Consider the following 16047-nt stretch of genomic DNA (forward strand, 5'->3'; position numbering starts at 1 on the left):
ATCCAGATTATTATCCTAATTATCCTATGTTGTACAGATAATCAATTAAAATAACTGTGGTTTCTTCCTCTCACAAAAGATCTTCATTTTCCTTTATCTGGTCCTGCTCTAAAGTCTGTGGAAGCCAAAGGAAACAGTTTATTCAAATTCATTATATTTATTTTTCTGTTCAACATTGGTCATCCCTGTCTGTACATAAAAGAAATGTCTTATGCTCATTTCTTTCTGACTGCTGTCTGTGGCCAAATATTCTGTGTCTTGTCTGGCCAGTGTAAACCTTAGCATTTTAAGTATCATGGCTCCCCCATTATATGAACATGCCTTTGCTTGCTTGTGGAATTTCCTGCTCCATCCTGGGGGCTTTTTGCCTTGATTACCTGGCATATATTTGCATAGAAGTTGCCATTCTTAGACCTAAGCAGCAAATTGCAGGGTGTTGTCACTTTCATGTTGCTTTGGCCTGTTCTGGAGGCAAGGGCAGAGAAATCAGTAACAGCTTGGATTATGTCTGTGCTTAAACTGTAGATATCTGCCAGAAAATGGTGCACTTTCTTACTCATGTCTAGATGATTTCCACAGCTTGGGAATAGAAGGGCTGTTTGCTTGGCAAAGGATACTTAATTCATCTGACTGAGACCTAGAGTTCATCATAGGTCTAACAACTTCTTACATGAGAAAGTTTACTAGAAAATCCTTCTCTGTTAAGGTTATGAATTTGCAGTAAAACTTTATTAGTTTAAAATATCTTTCTTTCCACGTGATGATTTCATCTCAATATTTTCAATATATTCGTGAAACTCTACTTGCACTGTGAATACTGAAGTTAAATATTAGAGTTGGTCTCTAACAGTGTTTCCATAAAATATGAGGAGTTTTTGCAGAACCTGCCAGTCTCAACTGAACAAGGGTTGGGAACTGACCAATACATTCACCTCCTCCACTCACAGTCTGCCTCTGAGGTCTTTTATTTAATCCAGAGGCTTGCCCACAACAGACCAGAAACCTTTGCATATAATCAGTTTTGTTTGCTCATTTCTGTATGGCTTCCACCTCTTTGTGTTACAAATTAATAGCTGACTCTTTCCTCATAAGTTATTACTTGGTACTTCAAAATATTGATTAGTTCCATGTTATTTCTGTTTAGGTTTTTAAACCTTGCATCGGCTTTCAAAAAAAGTTATCTGTAAGCATCTAGGTTTTAAAATTAAAAAATATTAAAGCTTGCAAATCCCCACAGATTCATCTAGCAATAAAATTGAGTGGTTGCTTAATGAATAGAAAAGAAATAAGTAACCTTGACAAGCATTGTTGACTCAACTGAAATACAAAAAGAAAAAATTTATAAAGCCTTTCTCAGCAAGTCAAGAAGGAGAAGGAAACATTTTAGAGCATGAAGTATGTATTAAAGAAATTGGAGGTTTAATTGATACTGCCATCTTTTTTTCCAGTTGGTATCCAAAATTAGGCCACTTAACCAGGATGATATTTAACCTTATTGTTTATGTAACTCTGTTGTGAGATAACAAAATAGTCATGGAAGTTTTTAATTTCATCTCCTTGACTCTATTTTTGCTTTTTATTTTTCCTTTGCAGTTTCAGAATTTATATACTCTAATATGTTTATTACAATCATTAACCATATCACATAACTTATCCTGTTGGAATATTTGAAATGTGGAATGGGATATGCTATTTTCTGAGAGAAATAATAGACTAGTTATGTGTTTTAGGGTGTTTATCTGTCTTAGAAGAATCAAGCTCATGATTGATTCTTCTAAGTGAAGACTTCCATTTTAAGAATGTATTTATACAACTTTTGTTTAAGTGAGGCAACTTTCATCACAGAGTTTGGGGGATACAGAGTTATTTTTCAAGTACTGGTAAAATAAAAATTAAAACAACAACAAACAAACATAACACAAAATACTTTAGTTTACCTAATATATTAGAAGAAATAGAGAGTGGGATAAGCAGGTGTAAAAAGACTGTAATGTTTTAATCTCTTTTGATGTTTTCAGCAGAATCTTTTGCTGACTGCAGTTTTCATCAGTGCTCACCCCAGATATAGATTAACCATAGGTGCTGCAGTCACAGCAGCAGGGCAAGCCTTCTACACTACAGATAATAAGTTACAGGAGCCTCTGCATATGAATAATGGAAAAGGTTTGAGTGGTTCAGTGAGGAGGGGAAAAAGGCAATGTAAATGGATTCTTCTGGTTAGAGGTTTTAGGGTTCATTTCTAAAGATTTCACCCTAACAAACCAGTTGCATTTAAAAGCCCAGTAAAACTTAAAGCTCTGTTACTACACTTGTACCAAGAACACTGCATCTGTTCTTGGTACAATGGTTTATTTTAAAGCATTTAAACTCTGCTTGTCAAGTAAACTACATACCCAAGAAATACAACCAACAAGTACACTGGATGGAATGCATTCTGAGAAGCTTTGAATTTTAAGCACTGTGATATGTGCTATATCAGAAACTTTGTAATGAAAAATGTCCTTATCCAGGTGAAATGTTCACAGTCATCGCTACTCTGGTTCTAACTTGTCCTCTCACTCTGAAATGGTTGCAGGGAAGAGGCTCCTATTTGCTTCGGATCTCTCCCCATTCTTTCTTGGCATGTTAGTCTTCATATTGTCGAGGGGTTTTTGGTTTTTTTGGAACATGGAGTGAAAAGTGAAATCTCACAGACAAATTAATGGAAAATACTTATTTTTTTAGGACATCATACTTAAAGACCACATTTAAATTTTTTGCTTGTTATCTCTGTTGTGAGATAACAAAGCCCAGCAGCAGAGTGAATTTAAACCTCTTGATCCTTGTTTTTCAGACTATAGTAAAGAAACTGATCTGCTTTAGTATAATACACACTATGATTCAGAAAGTGTGGGCCTTTGCCATTCAGAAATCTCAGATGCTGCTTCACAGTAGTTACCATATTACTTCAGAATTTCTAAAGGTTACTGAAGTAACATAAATATGTATTTCATTTACAATATTAATTTCACTATCAGTCTTACTGTGACATGGGAGGCTAGAATGCACAATGCAATGATTCTTTCAACGGGTGGTAAAGGAGAAAGAAGTCAACAGACATCAAAAGGTAATTTTGGTCATACCTGGGACTTCTGCATCTAATTTCACACATTGGCATGAATACCTAACTTCATTTTGATTTGTCTGCATGGTTGCTGCTGTAACAAAAGGCAAAAAAATCACAAATCAAAAAGGTATAATGTTATTTTAGAATGCTCTCTCTGGGGTTCAGCTCTAAACTACCATACTAAAAGCATAAGCCTGAATAAAATAGCAATTAACAGAGCTTTAAGAATAGAAGATAATATGAATATTCCTAGATATTAAAAGGCTACAGAACTATTTATACTAGAACAGCTTGAATGCATAAAGATGTGAAGCCCAGGTGATAGTAAGAAGCAGCATCTTCAGCTTAAGCCAAAACAGAACATAAAAAATCCTATAGATTGTAGGTAATATCCTGAGCTTGTTGCTACTAGTTTCCTACCCCATTACAGAAAAGAACAGAGTGCTGATGAACTTTTCTTGTTCTTTTACAATAAAGATTAATGATACTCATTTAACAATATATTTTAATACTATGTTTCTTAAGCCCAGTGTTCTAAAGTGGCTGAAGGGCAAGGGAAGGGTCAAACTAATTGACAAGTTTAATCTGCTGTGGCTAGATTGAAGGTCACAAATGGTACTTAATAATGTGGTAAAATAGAAAGGCCAGGCTCCAGCTTGTCCAGAAGATATCTGAAGATAGCTGAAGATACCAGGATGAAAGGTTCTATTTGACCTGGCGTTTTTCTTTTTTAAAACAAAGTATTATAGATGAAGGGTTTTAGGTACTTTAGCACTTCTAGAGAAACAGAGAGCTGTTTTGTGATTGATTTCCTTTAAAGTAATGAATAAAAGGCATGAAATGTGGGAAAGTCTGAAACTCCCTTTTTCAGCCATTTTTGGAACGAGAGCACTGACTTTTCTCTGGTGTTGTAGGACACCAGATTCATCCAGTGAATCTGAGGATTCACTAGAATAATCAGATTCCAGTAAGGCAAACTGATGTTTTCTCCCCACAATGGTCTATCAGAAAGAGCTAGAAGAAGGGAAGAACTTTAAGAAAACCTTAGTTTTTTTTATTACAAACACATCACTGGAAATTACTTGGATCTTAAGAAGGTAGGGAAATCAGGACCTTTGCAGCATTTTCAGTTTCAAAAAATGCAGTATTCTAGAAACAAAGGGGTTTTTGGAGAGTTCTCCAAGTAAAAGCTGTTTTTCGGCTTCATCTTGGTCATCAGCCAGGAGTGGTTGCAGGTCTCTTTTCTTCCCTCCTAGCTCCCATATATACATCCTTCTGTCTGCAAGAGCTCTTAGACTGCAGAGTAAAGACTGTTCTGGGCTAAATACCTTCCAAAGTCTCAAATCAATCAAAATTCTTTGTTTATTGCTAAATGAAGGTACTTTATGTGCTTTCAGAATGGCCATATGTATTTTTCTGCTTTTCTTTATCTGTCTTAATGTCACACTTAGGTCTAAAACTGCTGGAATATCGATATGCTGTTTTCTTTGTCCCTTGCTTGTTGTTTTGTTTGTTGTTTGCTTGGCATCTCCTTTTAATTTTTCTTATCAGTCTTAGCTGAGTCCAAGAACTGCATGTCAAGGATGCTATGGCTATTAAAATATATTATTTGACTTGCTTTTATTCTTTAAAAACCCAGAATTTTTTCCTTCTGGTTGGAGAGCATTTGTATTACTTTCAGGAGGCAGGAATTTGATTCAGATGAACATTAATTAAGATAAATAGTCTTTCTTTTCTCATCATTTCAATTGAATGAAAAGGTGGTGACTGATTCCCCCCTCCCCCAATATGTTCTTTTCCTTGCTGTTTCATATAATGAAAAATGTAATATCAGTAGGGGATATGGAGGGGAAAGTACTCACACCTGTGTTTGTGGTAGTATGAAGAGTTTAATGGAGATGGAAGACTCATTATTGATAAAATTCAGCCAATTGTTATTTAATAAAAATGCCTTTTTCTGTAGTATTATTTCAGTTTGAATAATTTTTTTGAGACATAAGACTGACTGAATGTTATCTATACTTACTGCTTTGAAGAAATGGCTAATTAAGAAGACAGCATGACCCTTTTATTCAAGGCTAAATTCTGCTCAGTTAAAAGGAGTTCTTTCCCGTATTAATTGAGTTAAGATACAACACTGTAATTCATTTTGCAGGCAACACGAGGTGGGAATTGCATCTACTTGGACTGTAATCTGCCACAGATATACTGATAAACAGTACTTAAAGGAAAACTTTTACTACAGCATTTTATAAATTTTCTTTTTTTCTTAAAAATCCCTCTATCCTGTTGCATTTTGTTATGTGGCTCAGCTGACATTGCATACTGAGAAAGCCATCTATTGAACTTTTTAATGTACTTAAAATTCTTAGGTTTTAAATGTTGTCAGAAACATTGAATATATGAAAAGAAAGCAATCCAGAGAGGAAAAAAATGGGTTCATTTTAATGGATTTTTTAAAAATTGATTTTTACTTTTAAAAGTGAATTTAGGGTAGGCACCAACTCTGCTTTGTTTAAGAAACTTCAAAGGATCACTGCTTTGTATTTTAAGCAGGCTGTATAGAAACCTGGATCCTGACTTTTTGCTTTAATCTTTTTCAAAAGTTTGTCATCAGCTCTTTAAGACTAGATTTCTTCCAAATAGACAAGAAAATCCACAATAAGTATATGAGTATATGAGGGTATGTTAGCACAAGCAGGAAGGAATTTGGGGTTCCAAGATTCATCATGCTTACACAATATGTGGAAGAGTTTAAAATGCGATGGTTTTGGAAGATCTTTACCCCTGGGTGAATTTAATTAGCAGGGAGAAACATTATAATAATAGGGAATACATTTAATTCCCTTTATAGCTGTCCCCACTGTCCTTTGCTATCCTGAGGCTGAAAATCTGATGAAAACCTTCTTTTATGGTTTGTCTTCAGGAAGAGCAGTTATGAATTGTTCATAACTGTTCATTAGCCTGAGCTCTTGAACTCCATTAAAATGCTTCCGTAACATTTCATTAAAAAAATTAAGAAAGAAATGAGAAATTAAGCAAAAAACTAGTATGAGTTTAAAGACATTAACATCTGTTGAGCTCAGGCTTTAGGTTATAGTAAGAGGAAAAGAGAAGAGAGAATACAGTCAGAGTGCATCAAGGGGTTCACAAAAGAGCAACAGGGTGAGTACAGTAATTGGTACATCAGAAAAAAATTGTACATATACAAAGTAATACAGTTTTAGAAAAGCAATGACACAAGAGAAACAAAGTAGAACTGAGAGAAATAATGAATTAAGTTTATAGTGATTTCAGCCAAGTACTTAAATGCTGTCACAAGAAGGTTTGCATACTGTTTGCATTTGCATACTGCAAATGTTTTGGGTTTGTGGCTTGTTTTTCTTGAAGGGCGTAGTGGTATGGCCTGTGTGTTTTTGCTTTGGGGTTTTGTTTTTTGGGTTTTTTATTTACAGTTATTATTTGACCTTAGGCATGAAATTTTTCAAGTTAACAGGATCTTAAATTATAATATTCTTCTTAGAAGCTCTGCAGTTTTGTATATGTGTGGTTCTGCTTTTCAAATTAAGTACTGAACCTTTGCAAGATTTTTCATCTTATGCCATAGAAAAGTGATATGTTAAGGAATCAGTTAGTGGGATGTAGTATGTGAATGGTTGTATGTTTGTGTTAGAAATGTACTGTTCTTGGATTTGGAATTAATATTCATATCTGCTTCATGAAGTAGCTTGACACCTGTGGAGTGCAGAGTCTGGACTGACTTTATTTTTATATGTGTTTTAACTAAGAAATTATTTGAAAAGTTATTTTAATTTCCAAATCCTCTAAGTCAAATAGTGACAAGCCCAAGATTTATTTCAGATTAATTAAAAGCATAGGTTGCCATTTTGAACTAATTATGGAAAGCCAGCTCTTTCTGCCAAAACAGTCACCATTCAACATGACTTTGCAGGGATCTAATACTGGTGGATGTACTAGTTTATAATCAGTGTACTTTATCAAACATAAGAAAGATATTCTTAATAATTATAGTTAAATCCTGCCTTTGTGAGTTGATTAGTGCTTTCTGACTCTGTTTATCTATATCTTGGACAAGACCCATACACCCACAATCCCACTAGGATTTCTTTTCTGCCCACTCAGTCTCTACTCACATGGAGAACTCCCACTAGTCTACTTTTGGGGACTTTTGGAAGGACTCCATCTGAAGAAATTGGAGACCTTTACTTAATTTCAGCTTCCTCAGCTGTGCAGTTGCACTTTGTGGTGGTGGTGCAGAAGCTAGGTATCTAAAAATTGGTGGTTTCTTTAGTACTGTCACTCTGGCAGGAGCTCTGAGAGAGGCACTGGAGGCTGTAGGACAGGCATAACATGACAGTGGCAGTATCAGGCAGGAGAAGGCAAAGGTCAAAGCTTTGCATGGAGAGAAAGAGGTCCGTTTCCAAACAAGGTCATCTCATGTCCTCAGCTCGCACTAAGGAAGTGAACGCCCCCCATGGACTGCAAAGCAGTGTGATCCCAATAAAGAGATTGGATGAGCTCCAGATTTCCCAGAGAAGTTCCACTGGAATTCATGCCAGTGGGAGGGAAACATGTCCTGCAAGCATATCCTGAGGCATGAGACCTTGGTTTAGGCTAAAGAATTTGCCAAGGAACCGACAGGAGACCCCCAGTCTCTGAAGAAGTGTCTAGAGGACGGAGAGCTCCAAGAACCCTGATGGGATCCCTACAGAACCTTATCCATTGGACTAATTGGCCTCTTCCCTTTTCACGCCAAGCATCTTGTGGACTGGAAAAGGGATGCTCTGGAGAGTTTCTGGTCAATGTTTGGGTAAGAGCTTCTCCCCACAACTCTTGCAGGGCTGTTCTCAGCTCTGGTGCCCTTGGAAAGACAGATCTGCTGGGTGGGTACTGTCAGCATTGCAGGACAGAACAGACAACAGCCACAAAAGCAGTGCTCTGGGAAAATCAGCAACCTGGTGAACCTGCCAGGCTCTTCAGTTCCAGCCTGACCCAGTGGATGACAGTCCTAGTGTCCACAAGAGTGGCTTTACATCCCTTTACCAAAGTGCTGAATTTTCCTACTAATTACTACTATTAAATACTACTATTAATTACATTAATACAATTAATATAAAATACATAAATACAAAATAAGGATGTTTTTAAAATTTAAATATAGTGCCACAGTGTTTTCCTTAAACTCTGTATAGTAATCAAGATACTACTGGTATATCTATTTGCATACTAGTAGGTAATATGCCTTCTTGTGTCTTTAATCATTTGACTTCTAACATATTAAACAGCAAGTTAAATTTGATCATATACCAATGTGCTTGTATTGTTTGAGTGTTACAGTAAGAAAAATGCACATAGAAAAAGTGCTTTTTGCAGTGTTATTCCCTGTCTGTCCAGAGGAAATGCATAATACTCTCCAGAGACTTAGAGAATACAGGTGAGAAAGCTAGAGAAATAATTGCTATTGCACCAGAACATCTCATAGAAGACTAAAGAAAGACAGGGAAGTGTAACAATGTTTTAAAAATGAATTTAGAAAGCATTATTTCCTGACAGCACCATGATTACTGAGAAATGTACTGCTAACAAATTAATTCACTTTTCCAGGCTGTATTGAAGGGTGGTTATAGATCTGATATTTAGTGCTTCAAATTTCTCATTTAAAAAGATAACGTGAGGAAGAGGCCAAAAAGTGAAAAAAAAAAAAAGAAAAAGAAAAAGAAAAAAACCAGCAAGCATACATATATTTTTTGCACCGATCCAGTGTTATCATTGTACTTCTTTTCATTGCCATCATGACTATTGACAGCAGGACTTATCTGAACATTTAACATCTCCAGCTGAATTTTTCCTGTCGTTATATTTTTACAAGGCTTTAGAGGTATGACCTCTTTAAAGTATGACCATAATCTTATTTTTGCTTTGGTTCTGTCCAGCTACATATCTAGTCCACTCTGTAATTGATTGACAGCTGTCTTTCATTGGTTGAATAAATATTTAAGTGATATAAAATGCAGGTTGGCCATAAAATTATTTGTGTGTGAGTGGTAGATAGCCAAAGAATTTAAGGGCTACTTGGTGTGTCAAAAACACTGAGATGTGTACTGCTGTGTTAAAATTAGGTAAGCTTATCTAGGCATGATTGTGCATTTAAAATCTGGCAGAAGACTTGAGTTGATAGTGCCTTTTGTTTAAGCAGGTGTTAGCCATAATAATAGGCTATTGTGATGTGTCTTGTTCTCCATAATACATTTTCCCCTTTCCTACAAGATCCATTTGGGACTACAATAGTTCTACTTTAGAAGAATTTTTGAGTATAGCAATAATCAATGGAAGTTTCAGAGGGTGTCATTGAGAATTTTTCCTGTGTGTTTAACAGATGTGAGATAAAATAAAAAGTAACTTTGCAATGTCTATGAGATGGCATGACTTCTTATTGTTTCTCTCTTCTGAATTTCATTGTAGTGAAACAAAAATACTTATGTACTTAAAGCTCTTGCTCTTAATTTTAGAAATTGCTATGGAAGAATGGAGTAATTAGTGATTGCATAGGAAGATGAATATATGCAAGACAGCCCTGGAGCAAAATTAGGGCTAAGCACCTCTTGAGACAGGGGTAAAAAAAGGAGTAGTACTTACGTAGAGCAATAAGTTCTTGGGATGAAGGACAGGAGAAAGAAAGAAGATGGATGACTTTGAATCTAGATGGTGTTATCAGGAGATTTATCCCATTCTTGGTTATACCATTCATCAGTGTCAAGCTGGAGACTAGTAGTGCTTATTGCTACCCATTATTGATCAGTGGAACTGACAACAGATTTATAACTGGACATGATTACATGGCTCCAGACAAATGAAAATATCACACCTCTCCTTCTCCCTTGTCTTCCAGTCAGGAAGTCATCTTTGTATCTTTGTTCCAGTCATCTTTGTATTCTGCAGTAAGTCTGATGGAATGGTAAACCCAACCTTGGTTTAATACACAATAGCCTTTTTTAACAAAACAAAGTTATGTAAACTAAGTTGCTGTATGCCTAATAAATTCACAGTGTTTTACTTCCTAATAATAAGACAATTTAACTCTCCCAATAAATCATAAAAGAGAAATAATTTCAGTGATTCTTTCAAAACCTTGTTTCTGGACAGAGCTACTTATACTGATCAGTAAAAAAATCACACAAACTCAATGTACATTAATATTGTCTGCGTTGGTGCTCTTTTCACATACACAAGCAGCACATGTGCAAAAAAAAAAAAAAAAGAGTTTGAAGAAAACAAAGAGAAATACTCCACAGAGACATGACCCAGAATTATTATTCTGGTAGACTTGGTCCTCATTATGTCTTGCAAAAACTGTTCTCCAACATACAGATAGAAAGCTGCAATTTCAACTTTGAGTCTGCAAGAAGCATTTTTTCATTTGTGATGTGAACTCTGAAGGACATAAGTAATGAGTGAGTTTGTAGGCTGGTTTCTGTTGAGATGTTGATTTCAGATATTGTTTTTAACTTTCTGTGTTGTTCTCAAGACCTATCTGAGTCTATTCAGGCTAAGCAGCCACTTTCTAGTGTCCACATGGACATTTGAATCTCTCCTGTGAAAAGGCTCTGAATTAGTTATGCACCTCTGTGTGTACAAGTGGGTGAAGTTGTTCTTCCCAAAGTATGTTCCGGTGTACAAGTTTAGAGCAAATGCTTTGTCTGTCATTCTGCTGACAAAATGTACGAACCAACCTCTTCTGGATGTTTGAACAACTAACAGACTAGCACATCTTAACAGAACAGCACATCTTTTTCCCTCAGAAAAAAAAGCATAAATGTACTAGTTTAATACGTTCAATGCTTCTTCTCACATTTTCCCAATTCTCCAACTGGAATTCAACTTTTCACATCATCCAATATTTCTGTAACTATGCTGTTTGTTGTAATATTAGACAAGGTCCACATGCTACATGTACATGTCTTGCCTTTTTACTACTTTTTTTGTAATAGCTGTGCATACTGCTGTTCATGTCCTCTTCAACCTGCCTTCAGTGAGGGCCAAAGTCTTGTCCCATCTAACAAATCTCTTGGCCACTTCTTCATGGGAAGTTTGGAAGTGAAGCACCTAAAATCAAGTCTCTACATGCAAAGATCGAGATTATTTCTGTGTGTTCTAGGCATAGCAGTTCCCATATTGCTGCCTGCTTTCACGTTTTCCTCCCACCTGCAATCAGACTTGAGTCAAACATAAATCAACATGGATTTTGGGTGATGAATCTCTTGTTTCTGTATTAAATGGAAACTGTTTCACAGTTCCTTTTTTTGTATCTCTTAGTGCTTCCAGATTCCTGTGCAGAACTTACTGACATCAGTGTGGTTTGGTCTCTCTACTGGAGAACACAGAACCAAAAGTTCAGGCTGCAATACTGGCAGCTGAGGATCAAAGTAAGACAATTTTTTTTGGTTGCGTTTGCTTTGGTTTTTTTATTCTTTGCCATTCTGAGATCAGGTTTGTGTTCTGCTTAAGGCAACATGAATTCAAAGTGTAAGACAGGCAACTAGGATACGGCATAGTATGTTCTAGAAAAGCTTACAATAGCAATACCTCTGGCAGATGTAAAAGTGAAGCTCTGTCAGCTCAGATAGAAGCACAACTGAGTGAAATGGAAAAGAACATATGTGATTTGACAGTACTAAAATCCTAAAAGTTTTTTACTCTTTGTGGCATCAACTTGATTTTTTTCTCTTCATCATCATTTTCTTTGTTAAGAAGAAATACAAGGGTTTTTTGTTTGAAGGGGCTTTTTATGTTGCTATTTTTTGTTTTTTGGGGAGATTTTTTTTGTTTGTTTTTATTTGGTTTTTTGTTTGTTTTGGTTGAGATTTTTGGTTTTGTTTTTTGGTGGTTTTGGGGGGGACGGGGGGGTTTGGGTTTTGTTGGGGGGGGAGGTGTTTGGTTACAAAATTCTTGTTTTCAAAGTTTTTAGATCCTGAGAGCTAAACACCATCTCTCATTTTGGTAGGAAAGGGTCACAGTGAAAGTCATTACATTTAAGTTTACACCGTAATAGTGAGAATGAATTCTGTGCATAATTAGTATCAGGGTATCACTGAACTAATGAAAGACTCAACAGCAAGGCAATAATATGATGGAATAACAAAGTCTGTGTCTTGGATATATTTCTCCCATTGCCTTTAGTATGTCTAGGGTCTCCATCAGAATAAATTATCAGGCAGCTCTGACAGCTCCCAGGTCTTGAGCAAGCCATGTAGTTGAGACATGTTTGACCTTGAATAATCTCATCCTATGCTAATAACAGAATAGAATTCCAACATTCATAGAAACCTTCTCAGGGGATTTTTTTGTTTGTTTTATTCCACTTTCTAAAGAACTTCCAGATAAATCTTCAAAACCTTCTGTAGTTTTTGTAAGTGCTTTGAGAATACTGACCTTCACAGAAATATTTGGCACTGAAGAGGTATAAAGTCTGCAGCAGTCAATAAGAGTTCTTGAGACTGTGCAACTAAAGACAATGTTTGTAGTGACTGCTTATTTTTGTTGTTGCTAATCATTGCATTTGATTCACCACAATTGATTTTGTCCACTATCATAACGTGTTTTGTAGGGAGTTATATATCTTATATAAGAGTTCAGCTTTTGATTCTTTGTTTATTTCTGCTTTTTTTGCTGTGGTGAATAACACTCTGAAGTCTATTAGTGTGCAGTTGGTAAGAGATGCATTTATCACTTAGCTACCTGGATTCTTGTTCCTCTTTTAAAATAGACAGTTTTCAGCTTGGAATGTCTCTTTATGCTCCTTTATGATACAAAATCCCAGAAGATCAAAACAAGAATGATCAGCTTGCTGCTCTGATGACCTAATTGGTAGCATAAAAGGAGGAAAACAAAGTATGTGGTCACACCCTTAAAATTCACTTTTGGTTATTCTGTTTCATAGAAATCTATGTCTAAATTTCTAAGAAGAGGGTTTGCTGAGAAATGCTGAAGTTGAAGAGAAACTTGCATGGCAGCCAGTTTATGATTAGCTAACTTTGAAATTCAGTCTTCAGTCAGGCTCTCATTTAAATAATGATAAGTAACAGGCATAAAATTGAGAATTAGTAGTATGCCTAAAAAACCACCTGGATTCAGTATTAGCTTAAAAAATTGAGTTTAGCTTTTAGTTCAATTTAGCTTTGTCAGCTTCCCCCCTTCCCAAATCAGTATTGCTAAAATCATATTTATCATTTGTTTCAAATTACTAGAAACCACTGTTTTCCTCCCATGGGGAAACATTCAAGGTTAATTTTGTTAAATTATCTCTGAAGTATTCTGGATGATAGTTCAAAGTGGCTAAGGGTCGGTTTCCTTTCTAAATACTGGTGCTACAGTGCCAGAAAACAGTAGCAGGGCTATGCAATTATTGGAGTTGCTTTACTCTACAAGAATCTCAAAAGTATAATCTCATGATTGCAGAGGTACAGGTATACTTGGAAAGTTTCTTGTTGGTAGCAACAGTGATAAATTATTTCCAGAAACAGATGTTACATCTAAATGACACTTGAACTGTAAATCCCTCAAACTTAGTCCTTTTCTCTCTTGTGCTCTAATTTCATTGTGTGGTTTTTTTTTCTCCCCTTAGCTTTCCTCTTGGGTCAAGTAGCTCAGTAGTCTCATTCTGTCAGCAGTCAGTCAGTCAGGAAAAAATGTATGAATCAGGATCCTATGAAACCCAAACTTCTCTTACTACCAATCACTTGCTTCAATACTTGGTTAGTATTATGTCTGAAAAGATCTTGTTTCATTATTTGAAAAAAATTACTAAATCTTGTCTCAACTTGTTACATATAGCTCACAGCTATATTAATGTCTCGATGCTTACTTTCTAGCATAAAATATTTGTTCCTTGAAGTTTACTGATAAGCTGCTTGTCTGATAGGTGACTGCACAAGGAAAACAAAACATTGTTAACCTGTTCAGCTTCAGGAATCTGACTTACTCAGTTAATCTCCTTAGGCTCCCTCTAGACTCATAAACAGCAAGGTTCTCAAAAGACAATTCACTGATGGATGACAACTTAGATTTTCTGAACTACCTTTCCAGAAACCTACCATCCTCACTTACAGAGGCTACAGGACCAAGGAGTAGCCTTTTAATTTGTGAGGATACCTGGGTGAGTCACCAGTGTAATGTAAGAACCTGAACCAAATTCAGACTGAGAAAGCCAGAGAGGTAAAGAGAAGGAAGTAGAGAGAAAGGTATATACAATAGACAGACCTGTTCCTTGTATTTTTCAGATGGAAACCATATTTTTGGGGAGGTATGGTGGGTTTTTATTGAATGCTTTTTAATTGTGATAGTATTTGTGAAGTTAATATTTCAGAGCTGGTTTATAACAGAAAATACTCTTCAATGAAATTGAAAATCTTACTTTTTTTCCCCAGAAGAATCTTTTACTGTCTATAACTAAAATAAATGAATTGTGCTGATTTCTGCTAGCTTTTATAAAAAAATATTTCATTTGACATAAAATTTTTTTAAGGTCTAGTAAAATGTAGTTTCAAAACTTATTTGAATTTTCAGTCTCTGTAAGAGTTTGTAGATCAAGATTTGCTGTTATAATTTGAGAAAATTACTTCCTCAGCAACTTTCTGCATGACACCTTTAAGAGGACCAGTCCATTGGGTGGTTTAGATAACAAGCTGTCTTCACAGTACAGTGGGTTATTATGGAAAAAGTAATGTTTAAAGTCATTTTAAAATAAAAGTAATTTTAAAATCAAAACAATCCTAACTGTTCAAAGAAAGAAAGAATGATTTATTTGAACATTGACACTTCTTTAAATCTGCAAGTTAAAAATAAATATCCTAACTGGGGTTTTCTCTCTTATAAAAATATACTCAAAATTTGTCCTTACCTATCTCACTCCAAATCAGAATCTTGAAAAAATGTACTTTTTTAAATGACAGAAATTACTGTTGTTCATAGATTCAGGTTTTTGGTTTTTTCACTTCCAATTCAAGCCTGAGGCCTCATGCATTGATTGCTGTTGCCCTGAATATCTCTAATTTCTCAGCTCCTGTTGTTTAATGGGCAATAGGAACATGTGTAGGCAGGAAAAATAAAGGTGCTTCCAATTTCTTACATTGAAGTCCCTTGAAGTAGTTTTGCTTAATCTATTTTGGGTACAGCTGTCTTTCACTGCAGGATTGTTTTTTAATTAGTTTTAGTATTCACAACTCTTGCTTCTATTCCTTCAAATCTTTCTCTGTACTTGATGTTTTCAGTATTGTTAAAACCTGTGGGTCAAGGTGACCACACAAATCTTTTCATACCTAATTTCAGAGAGGTTGTATCTGTATTGCTTTTCCTTACTGTGTGGGTTGTTTTTTTCCTATTTTCCCTCCTTTGGCCATATTGGCTTTTTAGAATCCTCATTTTATTGCTGTATGTTATGCATTCCACATCCTTTGGGCACACTTTAATCTCATTATACACATTTCAGTTTCTCTCTGCTGTTTCCTCTCTGCCATTTCATTACACTCGATTTCACTCAAACTGCTGATTTTTTTTCCTCTAAACTCTGTTATTCTGCAATCCAGTATCTTCATTTCCCCCCTTTGGTTTTACTGTAGATACAATTTTACACTTAACTAGATTAAAATGACAGTGCAAAGCACTTAACTTGTTCTGTAAACTTTGTCTCAAATACTATCTGGAACTAAAACATTCAGTACAGTAAGAAAAACACAGAAAACCAAACCACAAAAATAATTACATGACAAATGCATTAACCATTCAAACTGATCTAGAAGTGAGGGAGTGTAAATAAAGAATTCATTAGAATAGGACTAAAGTGTGTTAAAGAAACTGGATAATGCAATCCAAGATGAGTGTTCTGATGTAAAAAAATACAAAATATACCAAACATAAAGCATGTA

General features: G+C 35.5%; 1 long non-coding RNA gene across 1 annotated transcript in view; it reads left to right on the forward strand.

Annotated features, from left to right (window-relative positions):
* The first annotated feature begins 6197 nt into the window (after positions 1 to 6197).
* LOC115485299 (uncharacterized) overlaps positions 6198 to 16047 on the forward strand; it is a 68910-nt gene continuing 59060 nt past the window's right edge. Inside the window, exons 1-2 of the long non-coding RNA XR_003946049.2 lie at positions 6198 to 6271; positions 11441 to 11550. This is a non-coding gene — a long non-coding RNA (uncharacterized LOC115485299). The remainder of the gene's footprint in view (positions 6272 to 11440; positions 11551 to 16047) is intronic.

Source organism: Serinus canaria, chromosome 4 (genome assembly GCF_022539315.1).
Source record: "Serinus canaria isolate serCan28SL12 chromosome 4, serCan2020, whole genome shotgun sequence".
Lineage (NCBI taxonomy): Eukaryota > Metazoa > Chordata > Aves > Passeriformes > Fringillidae > Serinus > Serinus canaria.